This window comes from Haemaphysalis longicornis, unplaced genomic scaffold (assembly GCF_048455015.1).
Source record: "Haemaphysalis longicornis isolate Haplotype H1 unplaced genomic scaffold, Haemaphysalis longicornis Haplotype H1 scaffold_20, whole genome shotgun sequence".
NCBI lineage: Eukaryota > Metazoa > Arthropoda > Arachnida > Ixodida > Ixodidae > Haemaphysalis > Haemaphysalis longicornis.
The window spans coordinates 7,634,669-7,650,290 of NW_027526296.1; the positions used below are offsets into that span (position 1 = coordinate 7,634,669).

General features: G+C 45.3%; 1 long non-coding RNA gene across 1 annotated transcript in view; it reads right to left on the bottom strand.

The window, feature by feature from the left end:
• Positions 1-5,441: 5,441 nt before the first annotated feature.
• The window catches only part of LOC144172278 (uncharacterized), an 84,342-nt gene continuing 74,161 nt past the window's right edge, over positions 5,442-15,622 (bottom strand). Inside the window, exon 3 of the long non-coding RNA XR_013322990.1 lies at positions 5,442-5,970. This is a non-coding gene — a long non-coding RNA (uncharacterized LOC144172278). The remainder of the gene's footprint in view (positions 5,971-15,622) is intronic.

Below are 15,622 nucleotides of genomic sequence, written 5' to 3' on the forward strand. Positions count from 1 at the left end.
GACACGACAAATCAAGATTAAACTGCTTACCACGCAGTATATCAACACCACTTTTGAATAGGGTTCCCAAAGTTGTGGGTATCCGTAAGACCATACAGATATAGAACTTGTTCTTGGTGTAAAGATTAATTGAAATTATGTTGTGAGATTATCAAGTTTCTAGTACTTTTCTTCTTTACAGACTAATAGGAGCACATATGGTTTCAACAATGCGTCGCTATATTTCAAGACTGTGATTTAATTTAGAAATTCTGCAGCGAAAGCAGTACCTACACACAGTCGATAACAAAAGATCAATATCTACATACGTTTCACTTGGAACGTCCAGTGCCGCACAGCCGAAACAGCCAAATTACATGTTATAAAGTTCATTTCTGTATCGTGATAGTTGGTGTTGACGTGCTGAAAATTGCTAGAATCTTGCAAAACTTTTTATTTAATGAAGAAAAACGCCAAATATGTTCCTTAATTCTCCCCGAAATTCTCAGTCTGTGCAAAATGCACAACTTCTGCCTTCTGTCTTAAGACTGCTTATAAAATTGCTTAATACATTTATTGAGAATTGTTGTCGGGGCGAGGCCTTGGAGTGTGAATGCCTAGGAATTTTCTGAGACTTGGCCATTCTTTCTGGCTGCCGTTAAAGCATATCGACAAAGCTAGTATATAAATAGAAAGATAGCTAGCGGGTTCCAAGCACGCCACCGAGACAATCGTGTTGTATTGTCGGACACACAGTAAATGGATCACGCCTGAGGCAGCCGCAGCGGCTCGGGGCCACACATCACGATTTTCTTGCTTCTCGTCGAGTTCCTAAATATTCGTCGCGGAGTTGGATGTCTGAGTGCCATTACCCGATGGTCCGCTGGAGCTTACGTGACAGAAAAGCCTGCATTCAGTGGTGTGCATCGAAGTCGTTTCACTGCGGAGGACTTTAGGGGCCCGGCTTGCCGTCGTAGCTCGTCCGGTGTCAGGGTATCTACCCACTGCAGTACCGCGGTGTCGCGCGCTAAACAGCGGCTTTTAAAAGATGACCGCTTCCCCACGTCGGGTCTGAACCCGGGTCTCTCGCGTTACAAAGGCAATGTCAATCCCACTGCGTCACAGAGAACACGCTATTCAGATGCAAAGCGTTGGGGGTGATCTGTGTGCTAAGCCGTTGCAGCGGAGGCTGCCGTTGCTAGGCCAGAAATAAGTACACAATCATGAAATAGAAAAATATCATGGACTAACGCCTTAACTACCACCAGTTATTAAAAACTCAATTCAGTGCCTGTTTAGAGCCCTTTGAAGGGCGGCGGCGCCATTTCTCGACTGCTTTTTGTACCAACGCCAGCCTGATACGGAAACTAGTCAAGAGAGGGCTCCACAACCCTTTTGGCCAATCACTGCCGCTCGCTTTACAGCTTTCAAGTGATTTAAGCAGCTTTATTTTGTTTTCAGTTGTGCTCAGTTCAGCTGCGATGGATCTCGCTAGCAACAGCCGGTGGCGTTATCAGTACACGCACGCGCCGACTTCGCCCCACCACCGCACCCGGCGCGGCGGCTCCTACACGCGTCACAGACGGCTTTCCCACACGAAATTAAAAAAGGCCGCTTGATTTCCTTACTGCCTTCCGTTTGATCTGCTCTTCCCAGCTTGTTTATTCAGAAGGCCTTCGTGGTACCTCCTTGACTTGGTGAATATTACAGAGAGTTGTCGAGGACCATTTCGGTTGATAGGTTCTGTGCCAATTTTCGGTCTTCCAAATTTTTTGTAAATATAAGTGGTACATGCGAAGAAGACTAACTACCTTGTGTATGGGTTGCAGTTTAGTGGCTACAAAATATAGCCGCGAACCATGCATTGGGTTTATTTATTTATGCTTTGCTTTTACCGCCCAGCTGCGTCGGTCTGGGTTACGTGTGTGCCAAGGGAAGCGCGTTTTCTATTCTTTCTGTGCCGCATGTGTTATGTCTTCTGATAGCGAGAGCGTTCTGAACTATCGTGAACAGCCTAGAATAAGCTTCTTTGTTCTGGGTGTACATCGACGGTTCGAGAAACAGTTGCGCCTAAAGATAAAAATTACGCCCACCTCCCCTCGCGGGAACCCTAGTGTGATGCAACGCATCTCATGCGGGGTTCCTTTGGCGATTTCCATCGTATTGATTACGCCTATAAGAGGGATTCTCACGCGAAGGGAAGGTGGGCGTAATTTTTCTTTTTCACCATTTAATGCACATGCAGTACACGTATGCTCAGGTACGGTCTTTATTGCAGACGAGAATGAGTGGCTTGTGGTCCGTAAAGTGCACAGTTAGGGGCTCGACGATTGATTGATGCAATCGTCCATAACTGCGAGAGCGTGCAAGCGTAACGCGAAGGCCGTCGACTGAGACCGTCGGAGCGCGGCATGCCGTTTTATATTCACAGCGCCCGAAGGAGAGGAGAGCGCGGAGAGACAGAGTACTGCACATGCGCAGCGCGTGCAGCGCCGAGCACAGCGCCGCCCACTGGCGCCTTACAACGGAGTGAGAGCGCGCTGCGCCAACCCGCAGGTGTTTGGAAGAGAATGTTCGCTATCGGAGAGAGGAGAGCAGGAGAGGTGTAGCTGTGCGGACAACGGGGGATAGACGCAGGAAGGACAGAGGGGCGAGCATGAGACGCGTTGCATCTAAAAGCCTGCAGAGCAGACGCCGTGGTATTCTATTCCACTCTTCGACGCTCGCCGACGCACGTCAAATCTTTGACTGCTGGTTCGCCGCCTGTGCACTTTTTGAGTCATTAGGAGAGCACAAGTTCGCTCCAATAAACTTGTTTTCCTTGAAGACAACTGCGTCATTTTTGGCCACGTGACATCTGGTGATGCGCGGGGTATATGCACCTTACGCCATCGTCAAGCCGACAAGAAAATCCTACTCGTGCAAACCGCCCACAGCAAGGTCTTCAGCCGAAGCTTCGACTTCTTCAGGATAAAGTGAAGAAACAAGACGTCGTGACCACCACCATGATCAACGCAGGCACCATGACCAGCACTATTAATGCTGCCCTCGTTCTGCAACAGCCTCGGGAACCATTATCGTTCTGCAGATCCCCCGGAGAAGACCCTGAGGACTGGTTGGAGAAAGTGGAGCGCGTCCGCATCTTTAACAGGTGGGATGGCGAGGAAACTTTCCGCCATGTTTTCTTCTATTTAGAGGCTACGGCCCAAACGTGGTTTGAAAACCATGGAAGCTCCCTAACCGACTGGACTCTCTTTAAGAGCGAGTTCCTCAAAACATTTGCCACTGTCGTGCGGAAAGAACAAGCCGCCCTTTTGTTGGAAACACGTACGAAACACCCAAATGAAGGGGTCGTGATCTTCGTTGAGAAGATGAAGCAATTATGTCGCCGCGCGGACCCCCAAATGACGCAAGAAAAGAAGTTCCGCTTTTTGATGCGCGGTGTGAAGGAAGAACTGTTCGCTGGAATTGTCCGCAACCTACCCAAAACCATCGCCGAATTCGCGACCGTAGCCAGCACGATTGAGAAGGCGCTCCAAATGCGTGCTAAGCACTATGACCACGACTTTGTTGCCACGGCAAATGCGAACTACATCGACAACATGGGGATTCCTGCTGATAGCCTACCAGAGACCACCGGCGCAGTAGTGAGAGAGGAGCTGTGGCAACATTTCCCCACACTGCTGCAGCACGAAGTCGCTACCCTTACCGAGGTGATTAGGGGAGAAGAGCAACAATCGTTGGTAAATTCTACGCCAGCCGTAGCACCCGGCGAACCACAAGCTAATCGTGTATGGGTTTGGACTCCTATCCGACGACGCGGACTGAATGAGAAGCTTCTATGACAGTATTTCGGACCATACCAGATTCTACGACGTATTGGCCAACTTACCTACGAAGTGATCCCCGATGGTGATTCCGGCACATCACGAGGACGCACGCGACCCGAACTCGTCCACGTTGTTCGCTTAAAACCTTTCTACGCACGATGACGGACTTTTGTATTTTCTTTTTCGGACTGTCACTTATGTTAGCACCGGATCATGCAATCTTAGAGGGGGAGTAATGCCGCGAACCATGCATTGGATTTGTTTATTTATGTTTTGCTTTTGCCGCCCAGCTACGCCGGGCTGTGTGATCTCTATGCCAAGGAAAGTGCGTTTTCCATTCATTCTTTCTTCCTCTGTTGCATGTGTTCTCTTCTGAAAGGGAAAGTGCCCCAAACTGTCGTGAACCGCCTAGAATAACCTTCTTTGTTCCGGATGTAAATCGACGGTGCGAGAAACAGTCGCACCTAAAGATAAAAAGCATGCAGACCAGATGCCGCGGTATTCTATTCCCCTCGTCGACGCACGCCGACGCACGTCAAATTGTTGACTGCTGCTTCGCGGCCTGTGTACTTTTTGAATTGTTAGGGGAGCACAAGTTCACTCCAATAAACTTGTTTTCGTTGAAGACAACTGCGTCGTCTTTGGCCACGTGACAATATAGAGACGCAATCGATTTCTACAATATTCGGCCTCCCTCTCTAGTTTTCAAAAATAAAAATTGAAAGGTAGTCCTGCTGCCCTATTACCTTCTATTTTTGTGCGGCGCTCAATATGTGCAGCCAGGTTGAAGCGCCAAGTATCACTTTGAAAATGACTTGAGTATGCGAGAATTCGGAAAAGAAATATGATTTCCACAGTTGAGATACAACCAGGCAGCAGGAAATGTATTCTTAACATGGCGATCTAAGACCTGGTAAGCCTGAACATGTGTTAAAATAGGGGTGAACGTAAATCTGTAATGTGACACGTGCCTTTTAAAACTAGAAGAACTATTGGCGCAAACAACGATACGTTCAGTCACCTTTATTACCTTTGTAGAAATGGACCCGGGACCATTAGATAAAACTAGCAGTAAGAGCTATTGGATTAATCAAACACGGGAAAATAAAGACCTACTTTTATCTTGGCTTCTGCTATTCATTTGCTGGACCAGAACTACAGGATTTTTGAATTTCGTCTTTTATTGATGACGGAAATAAAAGTCAATAATTGAGGAGTCAACAGGAGAACAGACTAGTACACCTCAATGTGTTCGTGCTTATTCAAAGGGAGGTCAAAGATTGGAGTGCTAAGTATATACAAGTAACACACCATTTTTAGAAATAATATTTCTACTTTGAGGCCTTATTTTCCCCTGAAAAAAACAGTAATATTCAAGTTACGTGCCCATGTCGTGACCCCTATGGCTGTTAAAATTTATACCCCATCTGGAATGGTATACAGTTCTCCCAGATTAATTGTTTATTAGCAATTATAGTGTATATTCAGAGATCCAAAGGATGCGTTATGCATGGTTCTCACAATAATATCTAAACACTGGCGTTCATCATCGTCGTTTTGCAGTATTTCACACACATTTTCCAAAAAAGTGAAGTGTTGAATGAAGAAGAGACTACAGTAAAACAGGTCTTCGAGGTTTTATTTCGATAGCAAGCGAGTAAAATCAAGTGCCAAGAGCGTTACAATCTACTCTCCAATGTTATGACTGTTTATGCATAGTCTCAAGGAAGGTCGTTTTGATAAACCATGTAGGTTCAGTGTATGATAGTGAATTTTTTGTTAGGGAAGCCGCGTTTTTGTAATGTTTTTACAATAGATAAAGGTCATCCACAGCATTTTTAAGAAAAGCTCTGCTGATAACGGTTGTGCTGCGGCTTTATAGAATATAGGATTGAGCTGCGAAGATTTCAACTAAGGAGAACCCAATAGGCTGTGCGACCAATACAATTGTGCAACTAATTCGCCTGAAATTACGGGTGCCAATTATAGTTTTCAAAAGACCAGACTTGCGAAAAAACTTTGATGATGTGAAGAGTCGTTGGGGGTTTAAAGAGCTCCAATGGGGGAGAGCTTCAGTTTCCGTGATCAATTGTCCCCACTCATACGAAAAGTGTCAGATGCGATCGCAGACCGGATAAAAGGTTAGCTTCTTCACATGCCTCTGAAAAAACAAAAAAAAAACAAAAAATGACAATACATGAGTTGAAGTGACCGTGCAGAACTTATTTGGAACGAAACTTTCTGTGAAGAGGCATGTAAAAAATTCATGTAAAATTGTGGGGAGTGATATCAGACATAGTTGCAGCTAGACCTCAATTTTACGCGGCTCACGCAGCATTTATTGACTTCCTACGACCTCTGAGGATACAAGTCGTACATCAGTTATCTTTATCCTTTAGATTACGTGTATACCTAAATAAAAAGCAATAAACGGCATTGTACCCAATTGTCACGGACAGATAAAATATCCCATGTCCAAACCAGTGTGAAACTCAGAGCTAGAGATTATTTGTAAATTTCTACAATGCAGTGAAGCGCTTTGTTGTCTTAAAACAGTTTTCCGCGAATAAATCTCCCCACCTTAGCGGTCCCGTGACAAATACGATAGACGACGCCGAGTTAATCTATCTATGGTCAGTGTACAGCGTAATATTGTGGCCTCGCTATGCCACATAGGCGGCCGACCAAAACCCATCCAGGACTGTTTGGCAGAGTAAATCGAGAGCATTGCCAAATTTGATAGCCCCTGCAATGTTGGCATAACAAATGTTGAGCACAGAAATGTAATTATAAATAGGGGATGCCTGTTGTAAACATTTTGCTTGTAGGGAAGACTAGAAGTCTTCTCTGAGTGAGATAACAAAAATCCGGCCCCACAATTTTCCAGATATTTGTAGTAACAATAAAACATTACTACAATTACCGGGGTTTAGTGCTGTTTTCGGACGAATGCATTTGTGGCAATGAATATTGGATGCGACAATTATATTCGCAATACACCATGACTTTTCGACCCAAAAATTTATTAGGCTGGAAGAAAAACATACAAACCAAAATTGAAGCGTATGCTTCTCTGTGCCTGGCATTGAATGTTTTTTGTTTCTCTTATTTGTGTAGTTTGGATCATTGGTAAAACACAGCCTATTTTCTACAATCAAAGTTATAACGGTTTGCCCTCGTCTGCGCAGCTCCTTAGCCGCAATATCAAGGCGTTGCGTACGTCACCATCACCCAAAAGGGGCCTCTGCTTTCACACGAAGTACTTCCGCAATATTTTTTTCACTTATTGCTGACCTATGGCTAGGACAGCCGGAAACTTAAGAAAATACCCTCCCGTTAGTGTTTCTTTAGCCGCAGCGCGGAACGGTGCAGCTGACCGCAACCGTCGCACTACACAAGCTTCAGCACATCGCAGGCGAGTTTCCTGAGCAACGATCCTCCAAACTACGCTGGCAACTCTGGACAAGTGTCAGGAAAATAATTTCAAATGACTAGTGTAGCCAGCAGAAAAGAATTTCGTTCTTTTGTTGTTGTGAAATGTCTTGTTAATCCTTTGGAGCCCGATACCTATTGGCGTGCTAAGCTTTGAAAGATAAAGAACTGAGTGATAACACCGTAATACAATTGAATCATAGTTTAACAGAGTGACCACGAGGCAGAAAATAACCTATTACATCTTAAACTTGCTAAAACCAAGCGTATGAAACTTATGCGCTACTGCGAGGTATACGTGCCTAGAACTAAGGAATAGGACTTAGTTCTTTATTAAGTACGAAAATTCGTAAAAACATTATTCTTCAGATCGCGGGTCAAGTGGAGTCGTTTCAACAACTGTACCTCAAGATAAATTCAACGGAACCAAGAACGAAGTAGATATTCTTGTCGTCTTAGAGCAACTATTTATACCAGTGTGCAGATCAAGCTAAACGTGTAATCGAACTGTTCTATGATTGAATCTTAACATGCGACAACCAGTGTCTCGATTTTGTCGCTCACCATACGTGAGCACTAGATCAAACGCTAAGAGGAAAATGCTCAGTAAAGTGCAAACTCCTACAACAAAATCTTCACTGTCCTGAAACCATTGCATCGTGAACTCATATTTGTGAAGGCTCGCTTCTACACTACCGGTCGTCCTGCTACGCCGTTCTAGTTACGGTAGGTAGAACATCGTATTCATGATTCCGGGCACTATTTATTCACCACAAATGAGCTAAATCCGCTACACGAACACATTCTAGGAGCAACACAACGATCTTCGTCAAAATGGTACCTATTGTATAAACCTATATTCGTCCACATGCAATAAATGACAACGTTTACGTTGAATATTACGTTGCGTATGCATAACTCTTTATGTCCCAGTAATTGCGCGCCTACCAAAGCACAACTTTATACGCACGTTGTTAATTTTTTTTTAAATTAGTACACTGTTTTTGTGCGTACGTCAATGACTGTGCTTTAGCAATTTACAAATAACGTAAGTTTCGCTACTCGTAATCAACCCTAAACCAGGTGGTTAAATCTAATTTGAAACACTCAACTACGGCGCACCGCAAAGCCCAGAGCAGCCTCCGAGGGTTACGAAAATAAATTTAAATTTAAAAAAGCTAGCGAAGCTTCCTCTAGTGCAGCAAGGTTGGAGAAGCAGCAGACATTGCGGCACCACGCAGCTTATTCCCAATTCGGCTAACTTAATGCGCAGTTATGCTCAAAGACTCGGTCAACGTTTCCGCATAAATATGCTTTGAGGCTCGGCCCATTTTTCTGCGTGGTGTCGTCGTCAGCCCCCAAAAAGCAATAAATACTCGGTCATCAAATTACGTACAATGCACGTAAGTTCGTAACTCCGGATATTCTGGAACTTGCTGACGTTTCGCTGCCGCTTCACCGGCGCGATATTTGAGATTGGACCGAAATCGGCGCATCCGGTTTCGACTATCTGCGCGGCGTCTTTTGCGCCGCGATTCCTCTTCATCGGGAGTGACGCCCTTTTTCGGTCTGATTATCTCTACGTACGTCGGAGACCCAGCTGTTGCACCTGATATGTATTTCCGATATTGCTGCTGAACATTCTCCATAAATGGCAGCCCGCATCATTTGTCGGCAAGTTTTCACGTCTGACCCCAAAGTGGACGGCGTTATAACGCGCTGGAGCACGGAGAAGTGTAGTCAGTAGGGCGTCTTCTCCAGGTTGAAGGACAGAAAACTAAGCGTATCATCGGGGTTGGGGGTTGGGGGGGGGGGGCAATTACGGCTGTTCTTCCACGCAGCTGTATTTATGCGGGCAGGATCGCGGTGGTCAGGTTGTTGAGAAAAGGCGCGGAAAATATGCAAGGGTCAAGTACGGTAGAGGGAGGACGCACGCAGGGGACTAAAAAAGTCTAGGGAAGCTTGCACTCATTTTGCAAGACTTGAATCGCGAAGCTGTGGTAGGTGAGCATGGACGGATTCGTAGGTACTTTCAGTAGTGCACCTTGCCTTTTGGTTCACGGCCACTTTCATGGCCATGAGAAAAATCCCCAGCCGGGCCAAGGCGAGGACTGCAAAGACGTAACGCGTGAGGTCTTAGCTCATGCGGACGACGATTCGGCCTCTAGCGCGAAGGGCTCTCCTACGATACTGAGCGCATAAGCACGCTCCTCTCAAGTTTTGCGGTGGCCGCTACCCCGTGTTGTTTCGCTGTAGAGTGGGTAATGCGACAGCTGTGCGACGCCTAGGCGATAACGTTCCTTGCGGGAAATTTTCCGCGTAGACGAGCCCCGAACTTACGGCCAGTAACAACAGCTCCGCTGTCAAAAGTGTACAGAATGCTGGGGCTTGTTGAACTGTAGTGTCGTAGTTGTACGCGACAAACCGTCAAATTGCGCCACAGTTTGAGTGATTCTGGGGAATCTAACACGATATCATGCCGAAGAAAATAGGATGGAAATGCTCTGTGAGAGCGTTTAATGAAGTATGGTAGCTCGACGTAATTTTTGATCATATACAGGGGCATGAAGCACTTCGGAAGGAAGGGGACCAACGAGCGTACATCCGGGGCCGCTGAGAAGTGCAGGAAGTGATCGTGGCCCGCAGAAGTGGCTGGTGAAAAATGTCCGCAACGTCGGTTGAGTAGCTGCGCCTCTTGCACGCGGTTTTGCATAGCGGGTGAAGTGCGACAACCCACAAAGGGCCAGCTGGTCTGATTTTGGCAAGTGGCCGCAGGGAATTTCAGACAAAGCAGAGAACGTGCGAGCTATGTATTTACAAAAATTACACGATAGCGGTCATGTGTCTTCATCGATCATATGTCTTGTTAGCGGCAAAATATGAAGCGATCATATGCCTTACAGAAGTCTAAATAATGAGAACCAGCATCAGCATGTACATTTTGTTATATTTACTGCATACCAGTGCAGGAAACACCAGAGACCCACTATTTGCCGGTCGGATAGTAATTGAATGGGTAATGGCAGCCACCATTCATCAGTCTCGGGTTGTGAGGTCGGCGGCGCCATTGCTTGTTGTGTAACTGGGCTCTGCGATCTAAAATTTCAGTAAGGTTGCGGCAGTAAGTATGCGATGGGTAACGGAGAGCAGCTCACAAGGTTATACAGGGCTAACGAACTCAATTGAGGCAATTTGGAAAGCTGTTAATGATTGAGCAGACGCTCGACAACTCTCATGTGTTTACGACAGCGGATATTATCAAGGTGGGTCGGCATCCGCGTTACTTTCTACAGACCTTTACTTCGCGCTGATATCGTTGTTTTGCGGCCAAACTCTCCACTGGCCAAGGTATCGGCTTAACTTTTGTTTGGAAGGCAGCAAGCAGAGTGTATGGTGATAACTACCACAGCAAAGTGCCGCCAAAAGAAGTATGGCCAAAGCTTTCGAATGGACAAAACTGAAGTGAAGCACTCCTACTCAGTTATACCTTTGTTCTTTTCGGGTGGCGCCAATTTCTGGATGGCGTTTCTCAACACTTGTTAGGGGGAAGATGCGGTGCGTATTAACAGCGCAGAATCATTAGAATCTTTACGGGCGTAGGTGTGCAGTATTTTTGGAGCGTCTTCATAATAATGAATTAGTACGGCTACAGAAGTATCAGAAGCACAGAAGCAATTCCAGTATAATAAAAACGGCCTCGCACTATTTTGCGCCAGGCAAACGGTATAGCACGCACGAAGAGTTGGCTTCTCAGTGAACATTTGGTGAAAAAGGTGCGAAAAAATTGACAAAAGTGTGATGCCAGTACACAAAAACTGCAAAATTCTAATGACCGAAAGGTCTCGAGAAGCTTATTAGGGTAATGATATTCACTGGATTTACATGAATGGCATCCCTGCTCTCAAATGCATATTTTCTCACTACATGCCTGAACACGCAGATAAATTTAGTTGTTGCTAAGGTACATTGTTATGTTGAGGTGCAGGGCCGCGTTCCGGAGAGAAGACTAGGACCAGGCATTCAAGATGTTCAAAAAATGGGGAAGAAGGTATTTCGTCGTCAAGGGAGCAGATTATACAATATATTTGAAGGCGTAAAGACATTTTGTGTCTTTCGAACGTAGCCACAGCATTGCGAAGTTCGAACGGCATTACAATGAATTGTTAGTCTACTAGGGGTAACGAAAAGACAGCGCTCTTTGTGGTCTTCATGCACAATGACCTTCCGTATCCGTATAGCAGGTCAGAACTAATAATTATTCCGTGCCTTGCAAGGTGCTCGGAGCGTTCTCGATGGAGGGTATTGGAAGAAGATGTATAGGAGTAATTGTGTTGATGGCCCGATTATTCGAGCAAAACCTTGTGGAACCCTCTCTCTTTTAAACTAGCTTCACAGACGACATCCATACACTAGCCGAATAGTCAATTGAAAAACTCTTTAGTGCGTAGCTAACGTTTAATTAAATAATAATAAGACCATTAGGCGAAATTTGATGCTGGCGGTACGTCAACCATAATGCTGGCGGTACCTCAACCAGTATTTATTTACCGCGTACGCAAGCCACACCCACGTTTATGCAGACGGCTCAGTGACCGCAGAATCATCTGCCATTGGCGTGTGGATTCCGTCGGTCCAGTGCACAATCAAGAAAAAACTGAGCCATAAAACATCATCCACCGCTACTGAGCAAGCGGCTCTAAGGGCTGCTCTTCATTTCATTGGTGCGCATCTTGCTCGACGATACTTGAACTTCTTAGACTCCAGGGATGCTTTGCAAGCATTAAGAAGGCTGTCCAACCACTGCAGTCAGCTTGTGTGTGGAATCAGCGAAATCCACACAACGGCAGTGTAGTAGTAGTAGTAGTAAGTATTGTTGAATAAGGCGGACTTAGCCTTGCATAGCTGCCGGCAATTGCTCCGCCTAATCGTCCCCAATACCATATCAAATCTCTCAAAGTCATAACACATCACTTAGTCCTAAAATAACAGACCCGCTATGTCACCACACCTCACTTAGTCCTGTGGACTGCAAGAATCCGAGTAGGAGATGAGACACATCTCTTCGCACAATCCAGTGGTCCCTAGGAAAAATAATGTCCTCCGATGTAGCATGGGGCACTCCTAACTTCTGGAGATCACGAAAAAAGTTTGTCCGCTCAGGGTTGGTTTTGGAGCAGTTCATAATGAAGTGATCAATGTCACCAGTCACACTGCACGAGGGGCACAAAGGGGATGAAACAATGTCTATTTTATGTAGCCAAGCTGGTGTACGGGCTGAGTCTGTTCTTACGCGGTGGAGCAGACAGGCTTCGGCTCTTTTCAGGCCCTTCGTCACGACTGGTTGATGTACTGGTCGCCACAGCTGCCTAAAGTGCTCGCGAACGGTCTGTTTCTGTATGCGTTGGAAATCGCAACGCGTTTGCACCGTCCTTGTAGAAGATAAGGCGTCCTTGGCTAAGCTGTCAGCATGTTCGTTTCCCGCTACACCGATCGGTTGACGCAAATAGTGGGGTGTGCGCGGCGGCTTTTTTCATACCCAGTTTGAATATTTCGTGGGCTGCCAGGGTGACGCCTTTGGTTTCATCTACAGCGAGTGAGTGTGTTGCCATAGAAGCTGCGTTGCGCCAACTGTCATCGTTTGAAAGGCAAAAAGTCACAATATTCAGCGATTCAAAGTCAGCTCTTCACCTATTGCAGCGGGGTATACCTGTTGAAAAGACCTGTCAGCGATCCCTACTCATACTAAAGCGGCTTAAGCATGAAGGCTTCACCGTGCAATTCCAGTGGATCCCGTCGCACAACGGCAGTGCGAGCGGGCCATCACATCATGCTTCAATGGCTTTCTGGTCATTTGAGAATAGAAGGAAATATAACATTCGATGCAGCCGCCAGTGCTGGCCCATCTCTGCGTAACAAGACACAGCTTCCTTTCTATCGAGCGGATGGTTGTGCCCTTATCTATCGAAGTGGTTGGAGAGAGCAAATGTTGAAGTGACAGCACCCTCGCAGAGGATATCCACCTCTACATGGAATTGACCCTTTCTGTAAATTCCGTGTTCCACCCGACCTAAGCAAGGCTTCTGAAGGTGTACTGCATTGTTTGCGTCTAAACGTGGTTACCCCTGAAGCTTCAAGTTCAAAATAGGGTGGGAGGATCCACCACTCTGCCCCACGTGCGCTGTGCGCGAGACTACCGAGCACTTGTTGTGGATATGTCCGAAATTTTCTGCTGTGCGAGTTACAGGGGCGAGGTGCTGTCTCGTGTTCGACGTGGATCAATCCTTCAGTTGTGTCCCTTTCTTGGACCCTGAGACAACAACAAAGACTTATATTCAGGGACCAAAATGTTTCTGCGTTTTTGCCACATTCAGGACTAGACAAAACTTTGTAATTCTTACATTGTGCGCATGGCGACGTCCGTACGCGTTTGCGTCGTCATGTACGCTTTGACTCCTTTGAAAGACGATAGTCTTTCTTGGGCTACTTAAACCCAGAAATTTTGGTCTGTCTGTATGTCTGTCTGTCTGTCTGTCTGTCTGTCTGTCCGTCTGTCTGCCTGCTGTAACTCGATTCAGCCACCCGGCCAAAGTAAACTGCTTACTGAGCAATAGTCTTATATACTCACAGCCAAATTTAAACGTCTAAACCTGGTTTATGTGTTCATACTTGTCGACTTTGTTGAACAAAAACAAGACAATACGCAAATATAAGACAGGAAATTAGTACACAACGAATATTTACAGTGGTCCTTTATAAAAAATTCATGAATGCTTGGTTTTTCGATTAAAAATGATATTCTACATCTACTGAAGAAAACCACCGCCCTCTGGCGGCATATAAAAAATCACGCGGCAACAGCAACGAAAGGTTCCACTAGCTAGGTTCCACGTTCTGCTTGGAACGCACGTGGAGCGCTGCAACGCGGTTCTATAAATCTTGTAGTCAGCCGCCTCCATTCGCGCACGTCTCCGCGGTACTGCAGCGTCGGCATCGAGGAACCCGGCCTGTAGCTGTGGAACGCGGTAAATTCAAATCGCCTTGCGCAAACCATTAGTGTGTTTACCTTGAGATGAACGCGACGGCACAGAAACACCATGAATGGTGAGCGGGAAAGCATAGGGGGGGGCATTTTCTTGCAAATGTCTACAAAGACTATCGTCTTTTGACGACATTTGCAACGAAAAGAGCAGATACGCGGCCATTTTTTTTCTTATTAGGCGCTCTGCGCTTCCTGGGCTCCATTCGCTCAATTTTTTTTTCTCTTACTTAACTTTATTTCGAGTTTCTTTTCACTTCATTGCGTGCCATTTTTATTGAACATTTCTTTTCTCTCTATTGCTGCTTTCCTGATCTCTCACATTCACTTCACTGCATTGTAATCATCACCGTCTGGCGTAGCTAGCACTGCAGCTAGCAGAGCTGACCTCTCCAACCCACGATAGTTCTCTCTCTCTCTCTCTCTCTCTCTCTCTCTCTCTCTCTCTCTCTCTCTCTCTCTCTGTCTCTCTCTTTCACGATCGTTGATATATTAAGAAAAATATTTAAAACGGGATACTGTGGGCTACTTTCCACATTGCTTGATGTAGCAACTTTTGGGACCTGTATAACGAACCGAAAATTTTTTCGAAATTTTTCTGATTTTTAAACAAATTTAGCAATATTTTCTGCTAGATTGTCGACCATTGAATTTGCAAGATTTATATTTTTTGAAGAAATATTTCTTAAACTTAGTAGCGAGAGCATTGTCGTTCAAAAGCCGCATATCTAAAAAATGTTTTTCACACATCGCCCTAAAGGCTCAGCTGTGTAGTTTTGTTATACGTATTTACGAGCGGCTGCTCAACACCTGATACTCTGCTTAATGCTCTAGAAAGAAAATATATCACAATACCGCTTCGTACGGAGCGAAAAAAACTGAAAATTTGAAAAAAAGGCCCTCCTTTCGACGTCATTTAAACAAAACTATATTTCTCAGTTTCCGCAATATTTACACAAAATGAAACTCAATTCCTGAGTTTTCAGGTAAGCTAAAAATTTCTTGCAAATATTTTTATCCTAACTTGAACAAATGGGGTCCTATTCAACAGATTTTTTAACCGCCGATCGGTTAAGTAGCAGTTTGCAGTGAAAAAAGACAAATAATTAGGGCTGGTTTTTAGATATTTTGGAAAAAAAGTGACCGATAAAAAATACTGATCGTAGGATTCATATGTACCCATTGTTCAAATTGTTAGTTGCGGAAGGCATTAAAATATTTGTGAGGTTTCTCAGCTTGTGTCTCCCACCAGAAGGCTGCCATTTTAACTGTATTTCTTTCTCGCCTTGCCTTAACTGCGTCAGAAACCCATATGTTTTATTTCTAACACTGATTAATCGCAAAT